The sequence below is a fragment of the Myxine glutinosa genome, chromosome 3 (assembly GCF_964187855.1).
Source record: "Myxine glutinosa chromosome 3, kmMyxGlut1.1, whole genome shotgun sequence".
NCBI classification, from domain to species: Eukaryota; Metazoa; Chordata; class Myxini; order Myxiniformes; family Myxinidae; genus Myxine; species Myxine glutinosa.
In genome coordinates, this window is record NC_136263.1 from 107091325 (window position 1) to 107104944 (window position 13620).

The following is a 13620-nucleotide window of genomic DNA, read 5'->3' on the forward strand; positions in this document are numbered from 1 at the left end:
TTGTATTGTATACAGGACGGTATCTTTGTATTGTACACAGGACGGTATCTTTGTATTGTACACAGGACGGTATTTTTGTATTGTACACAGGACGGTATCTTTGTATTGTACACAGGACGGTATCTTTGTATTGTACACAGGACGGTATCTTTGTATTGTATACAGGACGGTATCTTTGTATTGTACACAGGACGGTATCTTTGTATTGGACACAGGACGGTATCTTTGTATTGTATACAGGACGGTATCTTTGTATTGTATACAGGACGGTATCTTTGTATTGTATACAGGACGGTATCTTTGTATTGTACACAGGACGGTATCTTTGTATTGTATACAGGACGGTATTTTTGTATTGTATACAGGACGGTATCTTTGTATTGTACACAGGACGGTATCTTTGTATTGTATACAGGACGGTATCTTTGTATTGTACACAGGACGGTATCTTTGTATTGTACACAGGACGGTATCTTTGTATTGGACACAGGACGGTATCTTTGTATTGTATACAGGACGGTATCTTTGTATTGTACACAGGACGGTATCTTTGTATTGTATACAGGACGTTATCTTTGTATTGTACACAGGACGGTATCTTTGTATTGTACACAGGACGGTATTTTTGTATTGGACACAGGACGGTATTTTTGTATTGTACACAGGACGGTATCTTTGTATTGTACACAGGACGGTATCTTTGTATTGTATACAGGACGGTATCTTTGTATTGTACACAGGAAGGTATCTTTGTATTGTACACAGGACGGTATTTTTGTATTGTACACAGGACGGTATCTTTGTATTGTACACAGGACGGTATTTTTGTATTGTACACAGGACGGTATCTTTGTATTGTACACAGGACGGTATCTTTGTATTGTACACAGGACGGTATTTTTGTATTGTACACAGGACGGTATTTTTGTATTGTACACAGGACGGTATCTTTGTATTGTACACAGGACGGTATCTTTGTATTGTACACAGGACGGTATTTTTGTATTGTACACAGGACGGTATTTTTGTATTGGACACAGGATGGTATCTTTGTATTGTACACAGGACGGTATTTTTGTATTGTACACAGGACGGTATCTTTGTATTGTACACAGGACGGTATCTTTGTATTGTATACAGGACGGTATCTTTGTATTGTACACAGGACGGTATTTTTGTATTGTACACAGGACGGTATCTTTGTATTGTACACAGGACGGTATCTTTGTATTGTACACAGGACGGTATTTTTGTATTGTACACAGGACGGTATTTTTGTATTGTACACAGAACGGTATCTTTGTATTGTACACAGGACGGTATTTTTGTATTGTACACAGGACGGTATTTTTGTATTGTACACAGGATGGTATCTTTGTATTGTACACAGGACGGTATCTTTGTATTGTACACAGGACGGTATCTTTGTATTGTACACAGGACGGTATCTTTGTATTGTACACAGGACGGTATTTTTGTATTGCACACAGGACGGTATTTTTGTATTGTACACAGAACGGTATCTTTGTATTGTACACAGGACGGTATCTTTGTATTGTACACAGGACGGTATCTTTGTATTGTACACAGGACGGTATTTTTGTATTGTACACAGAACGGTATCTTTGTATTGTACACAGGACGGTATCTTTGTATTGTACACAGGACGGTATCTTTGTATTGTACACAGGACGGTATCTTTGTATTGTACACAGGACGGTATCTTTGTATTGTACACAGGACGGTATCTTTGTATTGTACACAGGACGGTATCTTTGTATTGTACACAGGATGGTAGCTTTGTATTGTACACAGGATGGTAGCTTTGTATTGTACACAGGATGGTATCTTTGTATTGTATATAGGACGGTATCTTTGTATTGTACACAGGACGGTATCTTTGTATTGTGCACAGGACGGTATCTTTGTATTGTACACAGGACGGTATCTTTGTATTGTACACAGGATGGTATCTTTGTATTGTACACAGGACGGTAGCTTTGTATTGTACACAGGATGGTATCTTTGTGTTGTATACAGGACGGTATCTTTGTATTGTATACAGGACGGTATCTTTGTATTGTACACAGGACGGTATCTTTGTATTGTACACAGGACGGTATCTTTGTATTGTACACAGGACGGTATCTTTGTATTGTACACAGGACGTTATCTTTGTATTGTACACAGGACGGTATCTTTGTATTGTACACAGGACGGTATCTTTGTATTGTACACAGGATGGTATCTTTGTATTGTATATAGGACGGTATCTTTGTATTGTACACAGGACGGTATCTTTGTATTGTACACAGGACGGTATCTTCGTATTGTACACAGGACGGTATCTTTGTATTGTACACAGGACGGTATCTTTGTATTGTACACAGGACGGTATCTTTGTATTGTACACAGGATGGTAGCTTTGTATTGTACACAGGATGGTAGCTTTGTATTGTACACAGGACGGTATCTTCGTATTGTACACAGGACGGTATCTTTGTATTGTACACAGGACGGTATCTTTGTATTGTACACAGGACGGTATCTTTGTATTGTACACAGGACGGTATCTTTGTATTGTACACAGGATGGTAGCTTTGTATTGTACACAGGATGGTATCTTTGTATTGTATACAGGACGGTATCTTTGTATTGTACACAGGACGGTATCTTTGTATTGTACACAGGACGGTATCTTTGTATTGTACACAGGATGGTAGCTTTGTATTGTACACAGGATGGTAGCTTTGTATTGTCAAGTCCGTGGCCGATGAAAACCAGCCTTCGGAGGATAGCTGGTCGGTCTTTACTCCGAGGCGATGAAGCCGAAAATTGGCGGTACCTTTTGGCGCACGCGGGACAAAAGGCAACGGGGTGCTTACCTGCACGGAGCTCACGGGGCTTATATCTGAAACCCACAGAATGAAAGAAACATGACACACAATTGAAAATGCAACACAAATGAATTTAATGAAGTAAATCAAAGAAGAAGAAAAAAGAACGGTGAGGTAAAAACTAATATCCTAACTTTAGACGTCTCCATACAGACGGAAATAGACAAGAAGAAAGATTACATAAAAATAAAACAATGTTCTTTTTATATTGGCCGGCACTCAGCTTTCTCAACGAGACTTTCAGGAGCTTTCTGGTCGTTGAAGCTTGAAGCCCCACAGGCAGGAAGCACACAAGATGGCCGCTCCTCGGCACCACGAATGTAAGGTCCTGTTTGAGGGAATTCCTCCCTTGGGTCCCTCTGACGTCCCGGGAAGCACAACGCGGACCCACAAAGTGCCACGAACACCTCCTCCTCAAGATCACAAAAGTCCACCCGAGCTCCGTAAGTTCTCCTCACGATCGCAACGATCGCACCTGAGACAGCCGCAGCCGAGAGCCAGAGACAAAAGCGTCCGCCCCACACAAAAGCCAGAACAAGAGAGAGGGAGATTCTCCCTCCTCCTGCTCAAACCTTTGCTCTGACGTCACACCGACCAATCACCGAGTTCCACCCAATCGCTCCATGGTCAGGCTCGACCAATGACGAAGCTCGGGGCGTGGTCTGCCGGTTACGATAGCTTCCATGCCCCCCATCCCACTCTGGAGGTGTGCTCTTGTTCCTAAGTCGGTTGGTGGGGCGGGGTTAATTGAAGATGGTAATGTCCGGGTACTGTCAGTATTTTTGCCGGTAGTTGTGGTTTAATGGAGCGCATGCTATTGTTGTTGTAATTGTAAAGATGTGGGTTTTTATGGCCGGCTTGTTATAATTGTAAGAACATAGGGGAAATCACAGGAGGCAATCACAAACTGGGAGAACCACCATTAGACCCGACCTAATTAGCATGTCTTCACCCCCCCCCCCCCCGAACCCCAAGAACACATAAATAACCTGAAGCTCACAGTTTTTCAATTTACATACATCGAGATGGGCTTCCTACTTGCACGTTAATACTACACAGTTCTATCTCCACTATGGTATGTCATCACCTACCCCCACAAACGTAAAAGTATTTACACACGATGGTATCTTTGTATTGTACACATGATGGTAGTTTTGTATTGTGACTCCCGACTCCTCCCCCTTCCTCAACCCCTTTAATAACAAATAACATTGTCCTGTCACTTATAATAAAAAAAATACATTGGCTTGTGTTGTGAATTTAACAAAAGTAATACGCCAATGATATACAGGGTGTGACAGAAGTAGGTATACAGTTGATTACTTAAATTTTATTTTGACGGCATAGCTCGTAGGGCAATGCCATCTCGAACAGCGTTTGTCTGTCCATCCAGTGTATGTATGTATGTATGTATGTATGTATGTCCCTCCCAAATGTCCACCCATTAGAGCCTAGGATCTGGTCACATGAAAGGGAGACGCATTTAATAACCATTACTGTTGCACATTTTACTAAAAGAAAATATCATAACCTGCGGAACATTTTGGCGTCCCAGCGGGTGTCGTAAGATAGGTAGGAGGTTTCAGAAATTCCTCAATACAATTATGAAATGCGATCGACACGGCCCTTGCTCCCGAATCCGGAAGTGAACAGATGATGACGGGTTCCTGGTTTGATAATATCTCAATACAACCGTGATTTAACATTATATTTTGATATAATAAAATTTAACATTATATTTTGATAGTGTTAGTTTGTGTTTGGAATGATGAATGATGCTGTTTGAAATGATAATATAGAAATATTGAGTTTAAATCAGAATGAGGAAATAACGTAAGGGTTTCCATCCATGACATTCGTGGATTCTCCATTTGCAGTTTCACCATTCACTTGATACAGCAACATTCAGACTCGATACATTTTTTGTCCAAGTCCTTCACGAACCTGCTGTCAATGCCTGACATTCGACTGAAGGTGGCACAGGAATGTGGAATTTATTCATAAAAAATGTAATACTTGCATTATTTGCTGACTGCTAACTGGTATCCCCACCCAGGTCATACTATCAAACAAGCCCAACTACACTGTTGTTAGACTATCGGTCTTGTTTGTTTCTTACATGGAAAGTTAATTAATGCCCCAGGTTAAATAAAAATAAAATAAATACGAATAAATTAATTAACTGTATACATACTTTTGGCATATCCTGGATATATATATCAAATCATGCACTCCAGAAATTTCCATTTCTTCCTTCATTTCTCCAAGAAACTCCATTTCTTCCAGGAAATTATTGAAACTAAAAAATATTTTGGTATCCACATATGTATTTCTTTGTTTTGCAGTGGAACAAAACAAAAAAAGCTGAAAAAATTACTAAATCTTAGCTTATTCCACACAGAAATACTAAAATGGCCCAGACAATATTATTGGCACCTTTGAGAAGTTGTTAGAAATAATCAGATTTCAAGCAGGTGATTCTCCTTTACTTTGGAATTGAACTCACCAGCGATGAGTTTCAGGTGCCTGCAATATAAAAATCACTCATTCAACCAGTTTGAATCGAGAAAAGGAGTCATTCTGCTGTTTTGTGTCACTGTGTGTACCACAATGCGCATGGAGAAAAGAAAGAAAACCAGAGAATTGTCTGAGGTCAGACTGTCAGTCATACTGGAGCAGTGATTGTAGCCAAGCATGGACAATCTCAAGGCTACAATGTCCATCTCCAGAGACCTTGATGTTCCTGCGTCCACCGTACGCAATGTTATCAGGAAGTTTAAGGCCCATGGCACTGTAGCCAACCTCCCTGGACGTGGCCTCAAGAGAAAACTTGATCAAAGATTGCAGTGAAGGATTCTTCGAATGGTGGAGAAAGCACCTCGATCAACTTCCAAACATATTCAAGCTGACCTTCAGACACAAGGTATGACAGTTTCAACTCGCAACAACCATCACCAACTCAATGAAAGGGGGTTCTATCCAGGAGGACCCTACTGCTGAGAGAGAGACATAAGAAAGCCCGACTGGAGTTTGCCAAAACACACCTGAACAAGCCAAAATCCTTTTGGGAGAATGTCCTGTGGGCAGATGAGACCAAGTCAGAGCTTTTTGGTAAAGCATTTCATCTCTATGTTTACAGAAAACAAAATGAAGTCTTCAAAGAAAAGAACACCTTCCTTACAGTCAAGCATGAGGAGGTTCAGTGATGTTTTGGGGTTGCTGTACTGCCTCTGGCACTGGGTGCCTTGAATGTGTGCATGGCCTCATGATATCAAGAGATTACCTAGGCATTTTGGAGCGCAATGTTCAACCCAGTGTGAGAAAGCTGGGTCTCTGTCGAAGGTCTTTGGTCTTGCAGCAGGACAATGACCCCAAACACACTTCAAAAAGCACCCAGGAATGGTTCAAGACAAAACTCTGGACTGTTCTGAAGTGGCCAGCGATGAGTCCAGATCTAAATCCCAATGAACACCTGTGGGGAGATCTGAAAACAGCAGTTGGGAGAAGGCACCCTTCAAATCTGGAAGAACTGGAGCAGTTTACACAAGAAGAGTGGGTCAAACTGCCAATAGAGAGGTGTCGGAAGCTCATTCATGGCTATAGGAAGCGCTTGACTGCATTGATTTTGTCCAAAGTCTGTGCTACCAAATATTAAGTCTTGTTTGTCAATAATTTTGTCAATGCCATTTCTTTTTATATTCTGATTTAAAAGGATATATTAAGTTCTGAATCAAAAGCTGAATTCTGAATTCTGAAATTCTTAAATCTAAAATTCAAATAAAAATAAATAAATAAATATAAAATAAAAATTATATCAATAAAAATAAAAATATAAATAAAAAAATATATAAAAAAATAATAATAATAAAGAAATAAAAAAAAAAAAACAAAAAAAAAAAACAAATGAAATAAAATAAAAATTCTGAAATCAAAGTTCTCAATCAAAATCAAAAGTTCTGTAATATTAACAGTGAAATAAATAATTGTGGAGACCAAATACTTTTGTCAATTTCAACTTATTTTTTGAGAAAATTGTGAGTTATTTGAAAAAAGAGCAAGGGTGCCAATATTTTTGGCCATAACTGTATATATATATATACACACACATACACATACATACACATATATGTTTATATGTATGTACATATATACTAGCTAAGTACCTGTATGCATGGGTGGGAGGCCAAAATCTCAATAAAAAAACGTTTTGAGAAATTTTACAATAACAACCACCCACCTTAGGAGACATATGGGACCACCCATGTATACACAGCAGAGACTTGGGCCTGATCAATATTACTAAGCAAACATTGGTCAAGGATTGATAGGTATGTCTGTGGCCTGGCAAAGGTTCATTTAAATGGTTTAAAGTTTTGTGTACGTAAGCTATGTCTGTGGCCCTTGACATATAAAATTCTGAAGATTAGTGGTCTCAAGCCAATGATATTTATACACATCCAATGCACACACAAGAGTCACAAGCGAGTAATTGTGATAGTGAAAGATTAACAGAGAAAACAAAGTGAATAAATAATAAAATTGTGTACATGAGCCCATTGTTTTGCATATAACAATGCACATTGTTTTCATGCAACCAAACAATTTAATTATATTTGAATGGAGAATATTGTTCCAAATGTCCCATATAATTCTCCACAATTCAGACGAGTTGCTTGGTCATTGTTTGACCTCCTCTGTTTCTTTATGCACACTATAGTTGTAAATGTTCATTCAGTGTTTTGTTTCAGGCATTGAGACTCTTGTAAAAAGTAGGACAACAGGAAATGGATGAATGGACAAAATATGACAAGATGAAAACAGTGGGATGGCAAAGGATGCACCACAGCATAAATAGAGGACATTGTAGGAGAACAATGGGAACAGGGTCTCAGTAAGTGTTAGTAAAGCACAGTGGTGAAAATGAGTGAGAGTGTGAGGTGGCTGTATGTAACTGACTTGAAATCCTGAATGGAATGCATTGAGACAGAAAGACAGTTCCACAGGTGAGAAAATCAAGGTAGGCAAGAATGGAGATGTATTGCACTATTGTGGTGGAGTAGGACCAGAATCTAGAATATAGAGCTCGGTGAGACCTCAGATCCCATCCCCCTCATATATTCTGCTGTTTGTCTTCTGGCCCTAACAGTTTACTTTATTTAATTTTTAATCAGGAATTTATGGGTTGTTGATTGAACCTTTTCAAACATAGGATATGGAACCATTTCTTTTCTGGTGGCGAATTTCGTCTTCTTTAACTGGTCCATGAATCCTGCCTCCTTGCCATGCATGGATTGAATACACTTTGCAGAAGAGAATGATCTATTTCTCCTCTATGATCCAACTTTCATTGTTTAGGTCTCTCTTGTGGAGCTTTAGTTTTGGTTGTACGGAGACAGGTAGCATGACCTCAGCCTCTCGACTTCGTGCAGAGCACTATCTCTCTGTGAGATGGTCGTCTTTCTCTCAAGAGGAGGTGTAGGCTTTATTCTTTGCAGCGCATATTCTGGCTACTCAGTGTGGTTGCACAGACTCACCAAAAAGCACCGAAAAATACCATTATTTGGTGTTTCATTTTCTTTTCTTTTCAACACAAAATTCGCTTTCATCCTTCCTCGATGTCCTGCCCGCAGCCTGGTGTTGGCTTAGCGGTTTGGGTGCTGGATTGGGATCCTAGGATCCTGGGTTTGAATCCCGGTCGATCGCTGAATTAACACCAGGGGGGTTGACTCAGCCTGTCATCCTTCCGAGGTCGGCAAATTGAGTACCAGTTCACTGGTAATTCCCTGTGTGTTGCAAGAAGCGACTAACCGGGTTGGTGGCAGGAAGGGCATCCGGCCATAAAACATTGCTTCAAAAAAGGGGACCACGGTGCCCGAAAAAGGCTAACCCCTGCTCTGCGGGGGAAAATGGCCTCTGAAGGTGGTCTCTCTCTCTCTCTCTCTCTCTCTCTCTCTCTCTCTCATGTCCTGCCCCCCCCCCCCCACGCCATCCTTCGGTGCCTCAGTATGAATCTTTGCCCTCAATCGCCGAGGAAGCCACCCAACATCCCCACCAGAGCCAGAGTAGTGTTGCATCGCTTCGGGCTTACCTCCACCTTCTCTGCCCCACCCACAAGACCATCGATGTCTGCCGCCAGCCTCGCAGCACGACAATCGTCCGGGACTAATACACCATGGCCCATAGCATAAGAGAACCGTCCAACAAGATATCTTTGATTGTCCACATCATATAATACACATATATAAAGTGTTGATATAAACTTTGGCAAATCCATGTGGCCAATTTGTTTTGATAATCGTATGATCGCAATGGTGTAAATTGGCAAAACCCAATTTATTTCAAAAGTTTGCAAATGGATAAGTAAATTAAAACAGATTATTTATGATTTTTATAAGCTCTACTGTATCTATATTCTATATGAAGAGGCTTTTGATTTTATTGTTACGTAACATTAATGGCCCCTTACTTCTGGCACACAAAACGAGATTACACTCCACCAAGACACATGCTAAATGCTGGTCACGTGACCTGATAAAACTCTTGGTGGACAAGAAGCCCCCAAAAAGGAAATGCAATCATGTATGATCTTGGGCAGCGATAGATTGTGTAAAGATATCCAGATTGGCAATGAATCATGCTGCCAGGAAGGACCTTGACAAAACAATTTGGATATTTTCACCATGTTGAGAGCAATGGGTGACCGATAATCCTGTAATGATTTCAAGGATTCTGGACCATTAATGCTACAAATGAAAAAGACAGTTCACTATGTTGTTACATATAAGGTTCAAGACATGTGATGAAACCTCCCATGTTAGTGTGACCTCTGTCGCTCTCATTGAAATGTGATGCAGCATGTTCAAGACTGAAGGCACCACTGATTCGTATAATTCCCCAGTAGGTATATAAGGCTCAGGTTTGACTTTCCGACCACCCAGTGGTCTTCATTTGTGCTTCCGATGAGCCACACTTGGTGCTCCAAACGTCTGACATGTCGCTTTGCCCACTGAGCGGGTATACCTGCAGCACCTTCCCAAATACGACCGGTTTTCTGCGCAATATGCAGTGTCTACATCCGCACGAATAAGTGATTCAACCTGTCTCGGCGATCAAAATCCCACGTTCGTTCCATCTGTCCACCTTACGTCCCTGCTGTTTTCGATTTAACCGAAATCCCCACGATCCCATATACCTGTACACAGGAATCAAATCAAAGTAGTGATGGAGGAGAGGGCACCATGGCGGCTTGTAACGCTTTATTGTCCCTCTTTCTGGATTTCCGGCCGCTCCCCCGGCGAGCGTTCGCGAATCGCAATGAGAGATGGCGGAGATAATTTTCCCCGCACCGGCGCCGGTCAACTTTTTAATCAGAGCACGGCAGAATCAATTACGGCGACTAATTCGCGACCGCCAAGCAAATGGTGTGGAAACGGCGCGGAGGGAACCTTCCGAGGAAGGTCGGGCGCACGCTCGCCATTCTTTTCCGCGGCCCTGGGTACAGGCTCGACAAGGCCCGTTCCAGAAAATCCAGGGAGCTTTGAGCAGAGAAAGCTTTCTTTCCGACGAGCGGCAATTATACAAATTAGAACTGGCAGTAGTTGGCTTTCAACTGCAAATGGAGGTTATTAATAATCTATTTTAAATGTAAAACTTGCTAATGAACTCGAGGGGGACGCCAACAGAGGGACGCCGCCATCAGAGGCCTGCTGACCACGCTGCGACTGTGTGGAGCCATGAAAACTCAGGGGACTCAATTAGGATTTGGAATCAAAACGGCTAGTTAGGATGACGCACGGCTCTCCGCTAACTCGCCCCGTGCCCTTTGGTCGATCTGACAGCGCGAAGATAAACCGGCGGGCGTTGGAGATCTGCAGAGTGAGAACAGGCCTGCAAGAGAGGCGGTGATTGAAGGCCCAAGATACCCTGGCACGTGATCGGTGGCACGGCTTCGTTTTTCAAGACCGCTGTGACGGATAGGCCGGACATCGTGCCCCGACCGTATTCAGCGACTCAAGTGGAAAAGCTTGAGCAGCTCGATTCAAGGAATTCAGTTACTTCAGGAAGAGAGACCGCAGGGGAGATGGAGGTCTATTCGCGTCAGATTTATTCAAGTTATTGGTGCTTTTTTTTCATAATTCAATGTTTTTAATGAATGAATTTCAGGTATAACTAGTTTCACAGCTCATCGTCAATCTGAAAAACCAGATCTGATGCAAAGTGTTGGGATCTTCCAATCAATCTAACTTAAAGTGTGTAAAAACCTCAGTTAAATTCTGCAGAAGTGAGTTAAACCAGGTGGTCACTGATCGGTGGTGGTGGTTGGTATGCAGCCTGTGGCTGATTGGCTGCATCATTTTCTAGGGGCGGAGCTGTGCCACTGATGCAATTCCCGACCCCTACCCACTCTATTACCAGTCACCCGGTACTCGTTTTGCCGACCTCAGAAGGACGACAGGCTGAGTCAACCCACCTGGTGTTCGTTCAATGTCACGACAAGGGGCTCAAACTCAGGACCCGTAGATCTCAAGCCGGACACCTTAACCGTTAAGCCGTTGACTGACGCAAGTGAGACTGTTGTTTTTCAACACAGGACTTTTACAACATTTACAATGAAGAGGACACCACTCTCGTTTTATATCTCCAATTCCAAGGTAGGCCACAGACGTACTCATCCATCTATATGTTGTGTCAGGAAATTGACCGCAGAATTTTAGGAGCTGGTTGGGCGATCACTCTTTGGAAATAGACAGAAGAAAATAAAATTAATCTTTTATTAGTTTGGGAAGAAAGACGTCCCAAGTGATGCACCAAAACCCGATATCCTCTAAATCAGCAGAAAGTTGCGGCCTGTTTAGTTTCATCCTCTGCAAAGTGGAATAGGTCATTGTCCAGGAAGTTTGAAAATAATTTTAGTATACGCGTGTAATAAACCCAAAACAGGCATGCACCTGAGACACTGCCCCCATGGGACTCTTAACGGAAGGAGGAAATGAGGAGAGCAGTCAACCGGTGACCGTAACACACTTCTTGAGCAGAGTAAATAACCCATGTGAAAGGAAGAGGTTGCCTGGGCTGCCACTGGTGGAGAGCTTAGCAAAACAGACCTGGATGTAAGACTGCATCAACATTCCAAGAGATGTTCACAAACAACACCTTGACTTCACGACTGTGGTTCGATGCAGAGTCCATTTTGTAGCCCTTCTTGAGGATAGGAGTAATGTCTGCATCCTTCCACATACATGTAAATCTGCCTTCTCAGATTGATTGGCAGAATAAGACATGCTTGTTTGTACTTCAATACTTTTTTGTATTGTTTGTACTTCCTTACCATGTGGTCAGTGATATGGAAAATGGTGTGTGTGTTTGTGTATGTTGGTTGCTATCTCCAAATGCTGATTTCAGAAGGTGGAGCGGAGCTCTGCCAGGTTTCAAAGTATCCACCTCTGTGTGTTTGGGTGTGTCTGTGTTAATGTGTGTCCACATGCAGATCTATTTCATTATAGCGCCGAAGGTGTGTGAAATGGGTCATTGAAAACAAGACCGATAGTCTAACAACGTCGTAGCCAGGCTTGGATCTGCTGAGTGGAGGATCTGCTGTCCCTCTGTCATGTGACCAGATCCTCAGCTCTGATGGGTGGATGTTTGTGAGGGACATACATACAAACATGCATTCATACACCGGATGGACAGACAAAGGCTGTTCCAGATAGCATTGACCTGCGGGCTACGCCCACCTGGTGTTAAATTGTAAAATGCTTCATCTTGTTCTTACTGTTTTTCTTATAAAGCTTTCCTTGTGTAAACCAGGTGGTATTCATTGAATTGACCCCTCGCAATCAATTTGGTGTGAGCCAACTCTTCTGTTTAAGGGTTTGTTTGTTTTTGATCCAATATGCCAGACCACGTGACCGATGACATCATAACTTTACATTCTGCAATATAATTGTTGCGTAGATCACACTCAGTAAATTTCAAATTGATCGGACTAAGCGTTGTACTTGTCGAATTATGACGTCATAATTAAGGCACCAATGAGGTCATCATTAACAACACATTCTCAACAATACTTATGGGTGGAGGTTATGTTTTCACCCCTGTCTGTCTGTCTGTCTGCCCGTTTGTGAACAAAATATCTCAAAAAGTTGTGGACGGATTTGGACAAAATTTGACAGAGATGTAGCGTAAGTGACGAGGACGAAATGATTAGATTTTGATGAAGATCCGGATTCGGCTACTAGAATTTTTAAAGTGATTCTTCACCATTGGGAGATAGGGACAAAAACTATAAAAAAGCAGGATATCTCAAACAGTTGTGTACGGATTTGGACGAAACTTTGTGGACCGATTGGGTGTCTGACAAGCACGATTCGATTCCAATTTGGTGAAGATCTGAATATCGATTCGGATATGAGAATTAATTATTTTGAAGTGATTCTTCACCATTGGGAGATGGGGCCAAAAACGATACATAGCAGGATATCTCAAAAGGTTGTGGACGGATTTGGACGAAACTTGGTGGACAGGTTGTGTGTGAGACAAGGAAGAACCGATTCCATTTTTGTGAAGATCCGGATTCGGCTCGTAGAATTTTACAAGTGATTCTTCACCATTGGGGGATAGGGCCAAAAACGAAACCAAGCAGGATATCTCAAAAAGTTGTAGATGGATGATTTTGATTAAATGTGATTCTGTATTGTGATTTTTTTGGTTTACTCTGTGATAC